Raw genomic sequence first — 15,692 nt, forward strand, 5'->3', positions numbered from 1 at the left:
CCATCCGGTCCTTGGATCTGGGGATTGCAGTAAAGTCACCTGGTCCTTCTTTTTTTCTGGAAGGTGGGATACCCAGGAGTGAACCCGGGGAGGGGCTCAACCACCGAGTCACATCCCCAGCCCTTTTTGTTTTTTATTTAGAGACAGGGTTTCGCTAAGTGCTGAGGCTGGCCTTAAACTTGTGATCCTCCTGCCTCAGCCTCCCAAGCTGCTGGAATGACAGGTGTGGCCATGGCGCCTGGCTTGGTCCTGCCTTGACTGCTTTCCAGCGCCTGCTCAGGAAGCCCAAGGCTGGGAGGTGTGTGGGTGGGGGTCTCCTCATCCGTCCACAGGGTCTTTCAGAGTCCAAAGCCTCGTTGTGCACATAGGGACAGTTCTGCTAGCAGCTGCTCTGCTCGGCTTCAGGACATTGTGACCAGCTGCCAGGGCGGGGCTGCCTGTCCCGGGGCTGCCCAGGGGAAACCTTCTGTGAAAGAGTTGAGGTCACCCGATCTTTTTCTCTGCTATCATTTTTCCTCATTAATGAGACAGCCACATTATCCTTTTAGCTAAATGAAATAGAGTATCAATGTGCTTCATTGATCATGAATTAGGCGTCCCTGAGGGACTGGGCAGAGGGGCGGCAGCAGCACTCCCGAGTCCTTAGACTTCAGGGGAAGCCAGAGAATTAAACTATTTTACATGTATTTGTTTAAGTATTTTTTTAATTATTTTTAAATTTCAGAAAAAAGTCAGAAAACTACCCCTTTCAGAAAACTACTCTGGGGGCACATTTAGCCTCGTGGTTAATTATAAAACTTGAAGACACTGCTGTCTGGGTAGTGGTGGGGGCGTCCTTTTTTTTTATTGGTTGTTCAAACCTTACAAAGCTCTTGACATATCATATTTCATGCATTAGCTTCAAGTGGGTTATGAACTCCCATTTTTACCCCAAGTACAGATTGCAGAATCACATCGGTTACACATCCACATTTTTACATAATGCCATACTAGTGACTGTTGTATTCTGCTATCTTTCCTATCCTCTACTATCCCCCCTCCCCTCCCCTCCCATCTTCTCTTTCTATCCCATCTACTGTAATTCATTTCTCTCCTTGTTTATTTTCCTTGATCGCAGCTTGGGAGAATTATCAGCCTCATGGTGACTCTGCTTCCTAAGTTACACTGAAGGACAGTGACAGGATCTGCCTCAGGGGCTTCCATGAAGGCCAGACGGGAAGCTTTAAGGGCTGGCTGTTAGGTGCTAAAGTCACAGAGGGTCACCAGGAGGAGCTGTGAAAAGCCCTCTGACTGGTGTCTGGAAGGACTTTTCAGCACACTGCTGCGGGAGATGGCCACAAGACTCCTGGCGCTCACTGTCCCCAAAGTGCCAGGCTGAGGACGAGGCAAGAGGACAGGAGGGGAGCTGAGGCCACGAACTCTAAGGGCCTTTCCATTTCAGCAGAAGACAAGGAGACCAGGGCCAGGGCTGCCAGGGCCGCCAGGGCCAGGGCCAGGGCCAGGGCCAGAGTCGTAGGGGGCATGACATTGGCCAGGTCAGGATCCCAGGGCAGAGCACCTGGGGCTTAAAACCAGCCCCTGCTGGGTAAAGCCTCTCAGTGGTGTTTGTCTGAATTCCACAGAGAAGAAAGCCCCACCTAGGAAGGGGTCGCCAGGAGAGCGCAGAAAGGAGGCGGACCTGAGACTGCCCTTCTGTAGCCCAAGGCAGAGAACTCTGAATGGGGTGAGCCAGCACAGCAGCACTCTCCCCTGTCAGTCAGGGTTCTGACACTGTGACCGCAAACGCCTGAGGCAATCGCCTTGTAAAGAGAAAAGGTTCACCTTGGCTCACAGCTCTGAAGGTCTCAACCCAAGACTGGTCAACCCTTCTGCTTTGGGTCTGCAGTGGGCAGAGCATCATGGCAGGAGAACATGGTGGAGCAGAACATTTCACCTCATGCCAGAGGCAAAGGAGAGAGAGAGGAAGAGACCAGGGTCCCATGTGACTTCTAGGGCATGTCACCAGTGATCTCTCATTAGCCCCCACCTCTTAAAGTCCCCACCACTGCTGACAGCCCCTGCTGGGGACCGAGCCTCTAACACCTGACCTTGGGGACATTCCAGACCCTCTGAGAGAGGGTACCGAGTCTCCTTGGCACTGAGCAAAGCAGGGGTCAGGAAAAGAATGTTCCCAAGCTGGCTGTGATGGTTTCCACCTGTAATCCCAAGTTCCTGGGAGGCTGAGGCAGGAGGATTGCAAGTTTGAGGCCAGCCTGGGCAATTAAGCAAGACCCTATCTCAAAATGAAAGCTAAAAAGGGCTGGGATATGGCTCAGTGTTAAAGGGGCTCTGGATCAATACCCAGCAGGGCAAAAAACAAAGCAAAACAACAACAACAACAACAAAAAAAAAAACAATAAATCCACTGCAATGTAGTGTTAAAAATCCTCTCTCTCGTGTATTTGCAGTCCCAAGTCATTATAATTGTGGTCTTCAAACCTGCAAGCCACGAGTTTAGTTTAGAATTATTTTGGATGGCGAAGCCATGTGCAAACCCCTCCTGAAGAAAGCATCATCCTTCTAATGCCCCAAGGAATCCCAATGCCATTTCCACTGACTGAGCAACTTACAAGAGCAGTCACCAGGCAACACAAGTGGAAACCAGCAGAAGCAAAGCATGAAGGCTTCAGCATTTGAGTTACATCAAACTATATGAACTACACCCAATCACACGGCCCAGTGAAAGACAAGCCTCATGACCTGCAGAGAGTAGAAAAAAGTGTCTAAATGCTCATCAGGTCTGCAAAGTAGAAGTCCAAGGAAATTTTCTAATTCGGATTTAGACTGTAATTATTGTAGAAACAACACATTAAAACTAGATAAAGGGACAGATGGTATACTGAAGAAACTGAAGACATTACCTGGAATCCAGCATAGAGAATACGAAAGGTTTGAGAGATGAGAACCTGAGCAATGGAGGAGAGAGCAAGAAGGTCACATCAGAGTCCCAGAAGAGGGGGAGAAAGAAAATGGGGAAACCACATGTTTGCATAAATAATGCCCAAGGATTTTGGAGAATTGATTAATGACACCGCAGATTTAAGTAGCCCAACACCTTCCTTGTGTGGCAGATAAAAAGAGATACAGTTTACAATCACTTTGGTGAAATTTCAGGATCCCAATATACAGAGGATCTGAAAAGCAACCCAAAAAAGAATCCCACTGTGCTCAAAGGAGGGCCAGACTGACACCCCACGTATCCATGACCCCTTCACCATTCCAATGAGTGACAGAAGAGTTGGAATCCTATTATAAAGGTACTGAAAGAGAATACCAACCATGTTGCAATTCTAAGCAGTAAGTGTGTTGTTAAAAGGCTATGGCAAAATAAAACATAGAGAGGGACAGCTGTCCACCCATACATGGTAACTGAAGAAAATTCTAGAAGGTCCAGAAAGGAGGTCCAAAATATAAGAACGGAAGGTAAGCAATGTGAACGGTGGGTGCGGGGCCAGCATAGGGGACCCAGGGGAGAGCAGGGGAAGAGGGAGTCATGGGCGCCTGTGGGGTTCCTGGAAAGAAGGGTGGTGGGTAGTCGCATGGATCACAGGAGACGGCTGTGAACCACTAAGAACCCCTAACAGACAGCAAACTGAGAGCAGGTCACCCTCTGAGTCAGCCCTGCTGTGACCAGCCAGTGACCTCTGTACCCGCAGTGAGGTGGGCTGTGGAAGTGGGCCTCCTAGGGTCTGGGGTTGGTGGGGAACCAGACTCCAGTCCTGGGGCATCCCTCCTCCCCAGGCACAGCCTCCTGGGGGCCCAGGGCTCCTCCCACTGCCTCTCTCTCTGCAGGGGTCAGCGCCACTGGTGGACAGCACATCTTTGCTGTTGGCATTGGGAGCTGGTGAGGTCCCAGGCTAGTTCTCTCTGGCTGTCACTGGCTGCTGATCATACTCTCTTGGCCCCCTGAATGGCCCCTGGAAGCCAGTCAACAAGGACAAGCTCTTATATGCCCTATGCACTGACTACAAGACATGGAGAACTAATAGTTCAAGTTGTGTCTAGTTTCTTTCTTTATTTCTTATTTAGTTGTTGATGGACCTTTATTTTAGTTATTTGTATGTGATGCTGAGAATTGAACCCAGTGCCTCACACATGCAGCTTTGCTCAGTGTCAAGGAGACTTGGTGCCCTCTCTGGGAGAGTCTGGAATGTCCCCAAGGACATTCCTACCATTGAGCCCCAGTCCCAGCCCCAGCCCTGTGTCTAGTTTTAAATACGTGCACACTTGACTTTAGCTCCTACTACGTGCCAGGACTGAGCTGGTCCTACCTGGTCTGTTGTTTGTGCATTAATTCAACCAGCTTTCACTGAACACCTACTATGCACCAGGCTCTGTGTAGGCCCTGGGGATAGAGTAGTGAACAACACCAACTGACCAAGCCCTGCCCTCGAGGCACTTCTGTGTGAGCTAGGGGACAGTACACTAAAGGGGACATGGTGCCTCAGTGGCACTGAACCACAGAGGAACAGGGTGAGGGTGGAGGGGAAGCCTCTCTGCAGGAAGATAATTTGAGGAAAGCAGCTGAGCTGAGACTGAAGGTGGTAAAGGGAAAGTCTCCCAGTTAATGGGGAAAGAGTGGACGCGGAGAGGCCACGTAGGTGGGCCCTGCTCGCCCTCTGTGGTGGAGACCAGGGGCTGATGTGTCTGGACCAGAGGGGCAGGAGGTGGGGTGGGGGGTAGAGCCAAGGGGCTGCAGGGGCAGCTGGGGAGGCCAAGCAGGCCTTCAGGGACGTGGGCCCTCACCTGCTGTTGGGGAGCCCTGGGGGGATGTCGGCCCTTGCACACTGTTGGGAAGCTGTGCCGCGGCCCAGGAGGGCCCTTGAAGCTCCTGTGCAGGAGCAGATCTGGGGGCGCTGGGGAGCGGGAGCCTGTCAGAAGGCAGCTGCCACCTCTCGTGTCCCACATTGATTTTCTGCAGAGGGCAATGGTGAGAGTGTGGGGCATCCTGGGCACAGAGCTGGCCCAGACAGCATAGAGGGCAAGGTCTGATGTCCCACGAGATGGTAGCAGGATATCAATGTCTGCAGCTGCTTCCCACCTAGCTGTGAGTGAGCTGGCTTCCCCTGAGCCTTAAGGAGCCAGAGCATCTGGAATCAAGGACACAGGCGTTGGGTCTGGCAGGGGGCCTCGGGTTCCAGGTGCAATGCTTGAGGGCAAAGTGACCATAGCACATCCTTATCACCTTGCCTCAGTCTCCTGTTCTGTAAAATGGATGCTTCCAGGGTACATGCACCCAGAGTACCCGGGGGCAATGGAGCGTGTGGAGTAGCAGGCAGCTGTGGTCTCTGGGAGTCAGCTGGAAGGCAGGTGATGTGCCCTTTTACAGGCTTTTGTAAGTGCACTGACTCTGACAGTGCTCGCTATGAGGGCTGATGGGATCCACCCTGCAGAGGGGGCTCAGAAGCCACCCTGGCACCTAATTCGGTGTTGGGCCCCACCTGGTACAGTCAGGTTCCACTGAACAGCTGGACAGGGCCAATCATGTGGGTGGGAAGCCTGAACCTGGGCACAGAGCTGGCCCAGACAGCATGGAGGGCAAGGGCTGATGTCCCCGTGTGGGCTGCCACTCTTCTGTAAAGAGAGGCTGGTGTTCCCAGCAGAGGAGTGTCACTCGAGCACCCTGCTTCACGCCTGACCCATCCTATGAGGTTTTGGTGGATGGTGCCACAGGCCTTAGAACTTAGGACATCCTTGCTAGGTCGTGTTTACACCATGGAGAAGCTGAAAACAACAGCTATGTGCACGTCTTCCAGGTTACCCTTGGACTTGGGCTTCTGGACGGTGCCAGGTGCAGACATCTCTTTCCTGTCATTTCCCAGGCCCTCGTCATGCTGATGAGACAGCAAAGAGCTGTCCTCAGGAAGGTTGCTCCAGAGCTTTATCAATTGGGTAAGTTCTTCCTGCCTTGCTGCCTCTTTCTTTTTTTGCTGAGAGTTGGACACATCTTCTGCCCTGGTGCAGTCTTTCCATGCTCTGTCGGGAGCTAGCAGGGAACAGTTTGAAGTGCACACTTGGTAACGTCCTTGTTCCCACTAAGACTCCAGAAGGGATGCTGGGAGTCTGAGGGCACCCTGCCCCAGGCCCGCGGTATCTTGCCCTTGGGGCCTCTGGCTGCTGCTCTGTGAGCAGGACTAAAATTCTACCTTCCCAGTGTCCTTCCAGCTCACAGGAGTTCAAATATGCACTTAAACATTACCCTCCATGAGGCGGAGTGGCAGAGCAACAGGGGTGGGTTGGCAAAGCTGGGCTGGAATTGGGACCTGCCACTTTCTAAGAGAGTCTAGACGTCCCGCTGACCCAGCTTCCTCCACAAGACCTGTGGCTGAGGCTGAGGGGACTCGGTGAAGCATGAGCAGGGCCTGGCGCACCTTGGCCACTACCAGGTGCAAGTGGTCAGCACTGACGCATGGCTGGACCTGTGCAGGTGCCCGTTGGCAGTGCTGTAGTGGTGGTGCCCCTGTGGTGTGGGGACGAGAGACGCTGAGCCCCGGGAGCAGAGCAGATCTTCTCCACTGTGAGTTCCTGAACTTCCTAGTGACATGGAACACTGTGGCTATTCTGGGGACAGTTCCCATGCACAGGCCAAGGGGGGTAAACTTTTTCCATAATAGCTGCATGACAGGAGAGGGGCAGGGACAGTCACGGGTCCACTAACAACAGGCCATACTCTGGGCCTGAGGTTCCCTCAGCCCCAACAAAGGGAGGGCTTCCCCTCACACGAGTGGGCGAAGACCAGGAGGGGCCTAGGCAGGACTCTGTGCACCAGAGCACCACCTGTTGCCCGTGGGGCCAGAGCACAGGCCAGGCATGTGGAGTCGGGTCCCTACAGGGCCACAGGCTGGGTCTGGATGCAGGTGCTGGGCATGCAGGCTCCTTGCCTTTCTCACTGTGCCCATCAGGGGAGCAGCCGGAGGGCAGTTGAAGGCCCTGATTAAACATCCAAAGCAAAAATCATGGGCCAGAGTGGGCCACGGAAGGCAGTTGCAGAGATGCTGGTGCAGGGCGAAGGGCTGTGAGGCCCTGGGAGCAGTGGATGTGGTCCAGCCATTACAGCTGCCCATGCATCTCCTCGAGGTCCACTCATAGGAGGTCATGTGAGCCCCGACCATGGGGCCAGTGGGTGGCTCTGAGCATAGAGACAAGTGTGACCCTGATGAAGACAGAGCATCTGTCTCTGGCAATCCCAGGAGGCTGAGCGCGTGGCCACAACACATTGCCCGGCCCAGCCTGCAGTGGGAGCTGTCAGGGTCTTCCCCAGGTCAAGAAGGCTGCCCCACTCTGGCCTAAGATGCAGCCATCACAGTGCCTGCCTGTCCCCAGGTTGGGGCAGCTGGAGAGGAAGCCAAGTACAGACATGAGCCACCTCACCAGCCCCACAGGCCACAAGGGTGGCGGCTGGTTCTAGGCACCTGTGTGTAGTTACCTACCAGAGCCTGTCTTAGACGGTCACAGATACCTCGCAGAAGGCACGTCAAGACCAACACGACGAAACGGGCTGGAGAAATGACTGCCTGGAAACCTATGTGAATCCTGCCCCAAATGTATGTGAGATTTTTCCAAGTGCAGCCCCTACCCAGCAACCCTTCGATGCCCACAGGGCAAGGGAGTGTGTCTGGGGTCATGGGGGAGAGGGCTTTGCCAAAGTCCAGAAGGGGGCCTGAAGTGAGCGCACCCTTTCTGCCATTTAGGGAAACCAAGTCAATCTTTCTGTTGATCCTGGCAGTCACACCCTTGGGTCCAAACTGGGTCCCCACTCTGCAAAGCATCCCTTCATGCTGGACACACATTGCAGCAGGCAGAGTGGGTGCCTGTCATGTCGTGTGCTCAAGGCACTGATGGACACCCCTGAGAACCAACAGCATGCTGACACGGGTTATTTTGGGCTTAATGTTTCAGTAGGACACAGTGATTTTTGGACCAGATTCTCACCTGGGAGAGAGACTGGGGAGCAGATGCCTCTCCCTTGTCCTCTCTCCTTCCAGAGGCTCTCACCCTCCTTTCTGCCCACAGCACTGTGGCAACGCCTCCACAGAAATCCTTGTTGATCTCACTCCCCACAAGCAGTGTCTGTGTTAAAATCGTCCTTTCTCTTCCCCACACCACGGAAGCTCTGCAGCCACAGAAGCCTGGCAAGGTGAGCTCCTCAAAGCATGAGGGGCTGGAGTGCTGGAGCCCCAGGACCCGCCCCTGCCCCTGGGTAGTTATGCCTGCTGGTTCCTCGGCAGTGTCTGGCACAGAGAGGGTTCCCAGCAATCACTAGGGACAGAGCAGACACACCAACCCAGCAGGACACATTGACCAAAACTGTTCTTGTGGTGGCCACTAATCCTGGTGAGTCCGCAGTGGCCACCAAGCCTGGTGAGTCCGCGCTCCCCCGAAGCACACACACAGATTTGCGTCACGCTCTGGACCGACTAGCAGTATCCAGGGTGATGTCCAGGAATTTGCATTTTTACTCACTCCCACACAGGGTTCCTGGGCTGGCAGGGCCTGGACTGGCCCTCAGCCACCACCAGGCTAAGTTCTAACAATGTTGCTGTTTACTTTCCCTGTCCCACTATAAATGACAGATGCATACAGGTGATTAGGTGGCACATGGGTTCCCAGACCCCCCAGCCGCTCTGTACTGTCTGAGGACCTTACTACACAGGGTCTGCTGGGAGGCACTCAGCCCTGGGAGGGAACAGGCTGGACCAGGCTGGCAGGGGCACCTGCTGACCAGCTGGTTTCAAGTCAAACTTCAGGGCCCAGGGAGGCCAAGTTCTTCACCTGGTGCTCATCCAGAGCAAGGTCCAGAGTCTGTGTAGACATAAAGACTTCTTTTGTTTGTTTAAGTGGCTTTATTTTTTCATACTTTTTATTTTTATTTTTGGTACTCGTGATTTAAGCCAGAGGCACTCTACCAGAGACTTTTATTCTTTATTTTGAGACAGGGCCTTTATTCCCAGACCTTTTTATTTTTTATTTTGAGACAGCAACTTGCTAAGTAAGTTGCTGAGGCTGGCCTTCAACCTATGTCCCTCCTGCCCCAGCCTCCCGAGTGGCTGGGATCACAGGTGTGTGCCACCATGCCTGGCTGCACATTTGTCTTTGATGCACGATAACAAATAACAGTGGGATCCAGGTTACATATTCATACGTGCACACTCTGTGACAATATAAGGAGGCCAGTACAAGTCCCCAGGGTTTCCCTTTTCCTTCCCCCTCTCTCCCCTGGTCCCTTTCCTCTGCTCTACGATCTCCCTTCAGTTTCATGAAGACATTTTGTAGCTAGCGGCTGCCCCAGAGGCCAGGTCACCCACTGAACAAGGCACTAGCCGGGAGGGAACAGCTCCTACCCTTCCCAAAGTTGCGCAGTGTGAAGCCACAGGAATGCCTAGGGCAGCTCCCGGGCAGCAATGGGAACCCTGGCGGCCTGGCAAGCCCCACTTGCAGGAAGGAGAAGGCAGAAGGCTGTGATGCGCGGGGTCTCCCCGCTGAGCCCTCTGTGACGGACCACAGCACGGTGTAAATTCAGGACCCAGATCCTAGCATTGCTTTTACCACCAAACAAAAAGAAAAGCCTGGTGCTGGGTCCTCACTCTCCCTGGAACCGTTTCTTTGTCAGGGTTCCTTTTACACCTTATTCACATGATCGTGGTGCAACACCATGTCTCCGCCAGCCCAGAGCAGTGGACAGATTCTGCTCCCCTTTCTCCACCCGCCCCAGCTTATCCCCAGCCCCTGAATGCAACTCGCCCCTCAGGCCTCAGCTGGGCTCCATTTTCCATCTTTAAACCACTTTCCCGAGGGGCCTCCTTTCATTTCCTTGCACAGAGGGGAAGCAGGGTAATCCTTGGAGAGTGGCTGGGGTAGAGGCGGCAGGAAGGGCCCGCTTCGGTGGCCTCTCATCTTCCTCCCATCCTCTTTTCTGCAGGAGGGCACTTGTAAAGCAGGTCATGAATAAAGGATGCAGAGCCAAAGGCTGCGTGCTGTTATTAGCATGCCCGGGTCAGAAACCGCCTCCCTGGGCACCAGACGGCCCCTGCGCTCTCTGCCGTCCAGGTGCCGCAGCACGGGCCCCACGGTGTCTGCTTGGCATTCTCCCTGCGTCTGGCTGTCCCCACATCATCTCTGATGGTCGCTGCTTGCTGGCTCCTGAGCTCTAGGGTCTGAGCCTCGGAAGGCCGGCCTTTGTCTTGGCTTCCTCTTTTCTTTTCCTCTGTTCTCATTATTTTCCTTCGGGAGGTTTCCATCTGGCCTGGTGGAGCCGAGCGCCTTTCTTCTTCCCCCTCAGAAAATATTTAATGGTGCTAATTCCTGAGACTCTCTGCGTGGTTCTTGCTGGGCCATTTCATGTGTTTGAGCTCTGTTTTCCTTTCTTTGCCGTCTCTCCCTCCAGGTCTGAAGATTCCCATCTTCCTCTCCATGTTGGCGTCCACTCACGTGACTGTGAGTCAGGGCTCTTTTCTGCAATAGAAAGCATGCCTCTTCCAGGCCTGGGAGATGCCCCACCCTGGGCACATGGAAAACACTTGCAATTTGATCTAAAGGATGCCTCCCAGGCCAGCACCTGACTCCAGGATTTAGAAGAACAGATTCCAATGCTAGCTACACGTCCAATGAGCTGTTACCTAGTGCAGATACACAAGGCTCTGCAGGCCTCGGTTCCTGCTGTGGAGGCTGATGCTCCGTCGTGAAGCAGTGTGATCTTGTTCTCAGTAAATGTCTGAGATTAGACGACTACTGCAGGGCAGGTGGAGAAGTGCTCATTGAGGCAACCAGGCAGTGCTTGGGACAGGTGGCAGGCTGGTTGTAAGGTAAGGAAGAGGCAAGAGAAAGGAGGAAGTCCTGGGGGGCAGGGAGAGAAAGAGAGAGTAAGAGAGGGAGGGGCAGGCTGTAGGTGGATCAGCTAGGGGCTGCAATGTATCAAAATCATCAAGTTTTCTTGTGTTGGGTTTTTCTTGTGTTAGGTTAGGAGGCAGAACTCACGTTCAGGGACCTTGGCCTCTTGAGCCCACTCTTTGTGTGGCTGCCTGGCTGGGGGAAGCTATGCACCTATGCTGGGTTTAACCAGTGCTGCACTGTGTACCTGGGTCATTTTGCTCTTTCTGGCCTAGTTTCAGTGGTGGAAGGTCCTATGAGGTCAGCTGACCCTCAGAGCAGCTGTGGGAGCAGGCAGGACCCTGGGAACACAGTGTGTGCCCGCCAGCCAAGAAGAGAGACTCAGAGAGGCTACACACCCTCCAGAGTGCCCCATGAGGTGGGAAGGAGAAGCAGGATCTCCCAGCCAGCACCGAGCTGTGCGGAGCAAACCACTGCCCAACACACAGAGCAAACCACTCTCCCAGCACATCCACTTCAGGCCCACTCCCTGGTGACATCCCCTCTTCTCTCCACGGAGCACTGTTGCAGCTCCTTCCTGCCCTGGCCCTGAGAAGAGTCACCCTCTAGATACAGCAGGTCCACCCTGCCACCCTCGTTGGGTCTGTTCCGGGCAGGGCTGGCAGAGCAGTCACCCAGAGCCTGCCCCTCCTCACTGCAGCTCACAAGTTGGGGCTCCCTTCCTGGCCTGGTCTTGCCCTGACCTCTTCTCTCTCCTCCTCTCTCGCCTGCTCCACAGAGAAGAGGGTTCACAAGAAAAAGCCCCTCCCATTCCACAGCTCCTGCCGGCCTCTCCTGGGTCCACCCAAGGAGCTTGGAACCCAGATGAAAGCTTCCCATGGCCTCCCTTTCTTGGGAGGCTCCGTGGACCTTGTTGTGGATGCTGGCATACCAAGGCTCTTGTTCTATCAAAACTACTCAGGTCAGCATTTACAGACTCTTGATTTGTAATAATGCGAAGCAGAAGCAGCTCGATATCCACTTGCAGGAGAAGGATGGTGAACCGTGGCTCGGTGATAGGAGGTTCCAAAGGAACGTGGAGGAAGGAACTTGCCAGGACCACATGAGGATATGGTGCAGTGTGGAGGCCCGGAGGAGGAGGAGCGGCCAGGAGGAGTGGCGGAGGTGCTCACAGGACACCCAGTGACAGCTAACCGACCTGTGCTGTGGAAACCAGAGGGATATCTCCGGGGGCGATGGACATGCTCTGCATCTCTTCTGGAGCTCTGGCCTTTTGGAGTTCTGACAGCCTAGCAGTTGTCAGAACTCACCCTTCTGGACACTTGAGATTGTGCATAAACCTTATTAAGCTTCAGTGTGAATACTGACAGTCTTCCTTCCAAGGGTGTCTGGCCTAACATTGTTCAAACATCACAGGCGTCTCTTCAGCCAGGCCTGTCACCCTGAGCTGTACTGAGCTGGCTTGAGCTGAGCCGGGTGCCCTTTCTTCAGCTCCAATTAGGACCACTTGCCTGTGCAAGTGCAGGGACAGCAGCAGGTGTACAAATGTCTGCAGGACAGGCGGGCACCACTGTGCAGGGGCTCTGCCAAGACATCTTCCCATCACAAGCAGCCAGGAGCCCGTGCCCCCTGGGGAAATGGCTTTCCCACGGTGCCAACCCAGCTTCCTCAGCCACCTGCTGGCCTCTCACTGGGTATAGGGACAAGGATCCCGGCACAATTACACCTGTCACTCAGCCTCTGTGGCCAGGGACAGCCTGCGGGGTGTGCCCCATTGGAGGGGCGGCCCTGGGAAGCACAGCTGGAGCTGGCAGTGATCATTCTCCCTTCCCAAGAGGTGTCTGGGATCTAGGTGTGAGGAGAGCCTCCAAGGCTGTGACCAGGGGCCCCTCCATGTGTTGTTTCACACCGTAAACCAAAGACAGCAACCATCAGCACCGATAGCCGCTCCTAAGCCCAGCTAGCTTGAGTTAGGGGACAAAAGCTATTCTGTGCACAGCGACGGGGCTCAGGACCACTTCCCCGGAGTGTGTGCCTGCTTTGGTATGCTGAATGCCTTAAGGTGGAGGACTTCGAGGAACAGCCAGGGCTGGCAGGACCTGACCCTCCCCTGAAGCAGGTCACAAAACCCAGGAAGGGTTTCCTGGTTCTTCCCCTGTAACAGGGCGGAAGACAGTCTGTGAGGGTGTCCTCGTCCCTGGGAGAAAGGAGCACCCTTGGCATAGAGGACAATGAGAAGGCAAGACAGGGAGGAGGTGAGCCAGGTCCTCGATAGGTCGGCTCACGACACGGCTCTCTGCACTTTGCTTCTCTCCACAATGGTCTGCTTGTTATGGTGTGGAGGTGAGGTGTCCCCAAAAGCTCACGTGAGAGACAGTGCACAAAGGTGCAGAGGAAAGGGGTCAGGTTGTGAGAGCCTCAACCCAATTAGTGATTCCACCCCTGATGGGATTAACTGAGTGCCATTTGAAGGGGTGGGTGTGGCTGGAGGAGGTGGCACGGGGGTCTGGCTATGGGGTGGACATTTTGTGTTTGGAAAGTGGAGTCTGGGCTTCCTGATCACCATGATGTGAGCCGCTTCCCTTGGCGGCCCTCTCCCAGCATGATGTCCCGCCTCACCTTGAGCCCTAGGGAATGGAGCCGGTCTTCTGTAGACCAAGGCCTCTGAAACCACGGGCCCTCGAATAAACTCTTCCTCCTCTGATGGTGCTGGTCAGGCGTTTAGTCCGAGCAGTGAGAAAGCTGACCAGAACACTGCTGTCTTCACACCTGCCGTAAAACCCAGCTTAGCTCATGGGGGTTCTTCACTTCTTTATGCTCCTGTCACATAAAAGTTATGTAAGTAGACTGTATGCTTTTCTCTGGGGGATTTTCCTTGTCTACAGCAGGACTGGTCAGAAGGAAGGAGCATTCAACGTTGTGAACACCTGTCCACGGCCCAAAGTATAGAAATGCAAGAAATTCCATGTGCAAAAGCATCCGGACACTCTCCCTAAGATCCCCACACATCCTGGAGGAGAACGCATCTGCTCTACGTGCCCCACAGACGTCAGGTGGGTGAAGGCACCTGGCGACTGATAGGGGCTGGTCTGCACAGCACTGCAGCGGCTGAAAAGCCACAAGGAGCCATGTGGTCACTAGAGTTCATGGTGTTGTGAGAACAGCCGGGTCACACCATGCAGCTTGCTTATTTGTGCCACTTCCTTAGCTGCTCTTGTTCCCTCCTGTCCTTGGCCCCTCTCCCAGCATGCCTTGAGGACTCCAAAGCTTTGCCTAGTGCCGAGAAGCTCAACCCTCTAGGGCCAACGTCTAGGGAGATAGCTCGTCAACTCGTTCAGAGCTGACCACTGGCTGTTACAGGCTCACTGTCCCCTCTTCCAGGAGAGTGGGCCAGGTCGCAGGAGACAAGCTCCATCACAGGATGGGACAGCTGCCCCTGCAGACCCGGCTGTTCTCACGCCGTGGCCGGGCCTCAGATCCGTATTGCAGAAGGAGCAGGACACTCACCAAGCGCTGCCAGCAATGGCCGCCTTGCTCCGAGAATGGCTGTGAGGCCCCAGAGGGCCGTTCCAAAGGGACACCTGCACAGGGCTCACATGTGACAGCAGGGGGCCATGTGCTGACCTCAGTAGCACAAGGCATCAGTGGGACCACAATAAACTGACCCGAGTCACTGGGGAGATCCCCAGGTGACAGGGAGCCTGGCAGTCCCTTTGCTGAGGTGACCTTTGCCTTCCCTGATGTCGCTGTTGAAGGCGAACTTCTTCTGCTACCCAGGCTTGGCACCTGCATCTGCCCCAGATTTCTTGTGGGCTGCCATAACTAAGCACCAGCTTGAAACAGGAAATGTGTTCTCTCAGGTCTGGAGGCTGGAAGTCTGAGCCCTAGCCTTCTCTCCAGCCTCCGGGGAGGACGCTTCCCCATCTGCTTGGCTTCTGGGAATTGCCAAGGTCCTTGGTGTCCCTGGGAAACCCCTCCTCCATCGCCACAAGGCCTTCTTGCTTGTTCCCATCTCCAATCACTCTTTCCTGTGAGGGCACCAGCAGCTGTATTTACAACCCTGATTGGTGGATTCCTCCTGCCTGTTGATATCTGCAAAGACCCTCTTCCCCACCAAGGTCACCACCTGAGCTCTGGGTGGCATGCACTTTGGAGATGCCATCTTCCTAAGGAGTGGGTATCTGACAGCTCAGGTGTATCTGCTGCAACATCAAAAGCACATCAGCAGATGAGTGGATAGAGAAAATCTGACATATATATTCCATGGAATATTACTCAGCCATAAAGAAGAATGAAATTACGGCATTTGTCAGTCAATGAATGGAAGTGGAGAATATCATGCTAAGTAAAATAAGCCAGTCCCCCAAAACCAAAGGTCAAATGTTCTCTCTGAGATATGGATGCTAACCCATAACAAGGGAGGGTGGGAAGAGGAAGAATAGAAATTCAGTGGATTAGGCAAAGGGGAATGAAGGGAAGGGAGGGAGAATGAGAATAGGAAAGATGGTGGAATGAACAGAAGTTGGACAGAACTTTGTTGGACAGAACTTTCCTGTACTCATATATGAATGCACGACCAGTGTAACTCCACATCGTCTTCAACCACAAGACTGGGATCCAAGTTGGAATGGGTTGCATCCCTTGTAGGTACACCCCACGGTCCTGTAGCTAAACACAAGCAGGAAAGTGCATCTGGAAGGGTCTGGAGTCCTCACATCAGTGAGGAGCTCTATCCTAGGGTTGGTTTTCCTAAAGAGCCTCCAGAGCTTGAGCCCGCTGATGGGCACCCAGCCAGGCTGCCTCCTTAGGGCTCAGCTTTGGTTTGA

At 54.0% G+C, this 15,692-nt stretch overlaps 1 long non-coding RNA gene across 2 annotated transcripts; it reads left to right on the plus strand.

Moving 5' to 3' along the window:
• Positions 1-5,794: 5,794 nt before the first annotated feature.
• Positions 5,795-12,964, plus strand: LOC308651566. 2 transcript variants are annotated; one of them, XR_014022587.1, is made up of 3 exons: positions 5,795-5,931; positions 10,424-11,284; positions 11,645-12,964. It is a non-coding gene; the product is annotated as an uncharacterized lncRNA (long non-coding RNA). The 2 variants fall into 2 exon arrangements; XR_014022588.1 differs by having other exon boundaries at positions 10,424-10,841.
• The last annotated feature ends 2,728 nt before the right edge of the window (positions 12,965-15,692 follow it).

This window comes from Spermophilus citellus (assembly GCF_964194105.1).
Source record: "Spermophilus citellus genome assembly, chromosome: 6".
Taxonomy (NCBI): domain Eukaryota; kingdom Metazoa; phylum Chordata; class Mammalia; order Rodentia; family Sciuridae; genus Spermophilus; species Spermophilus citellus.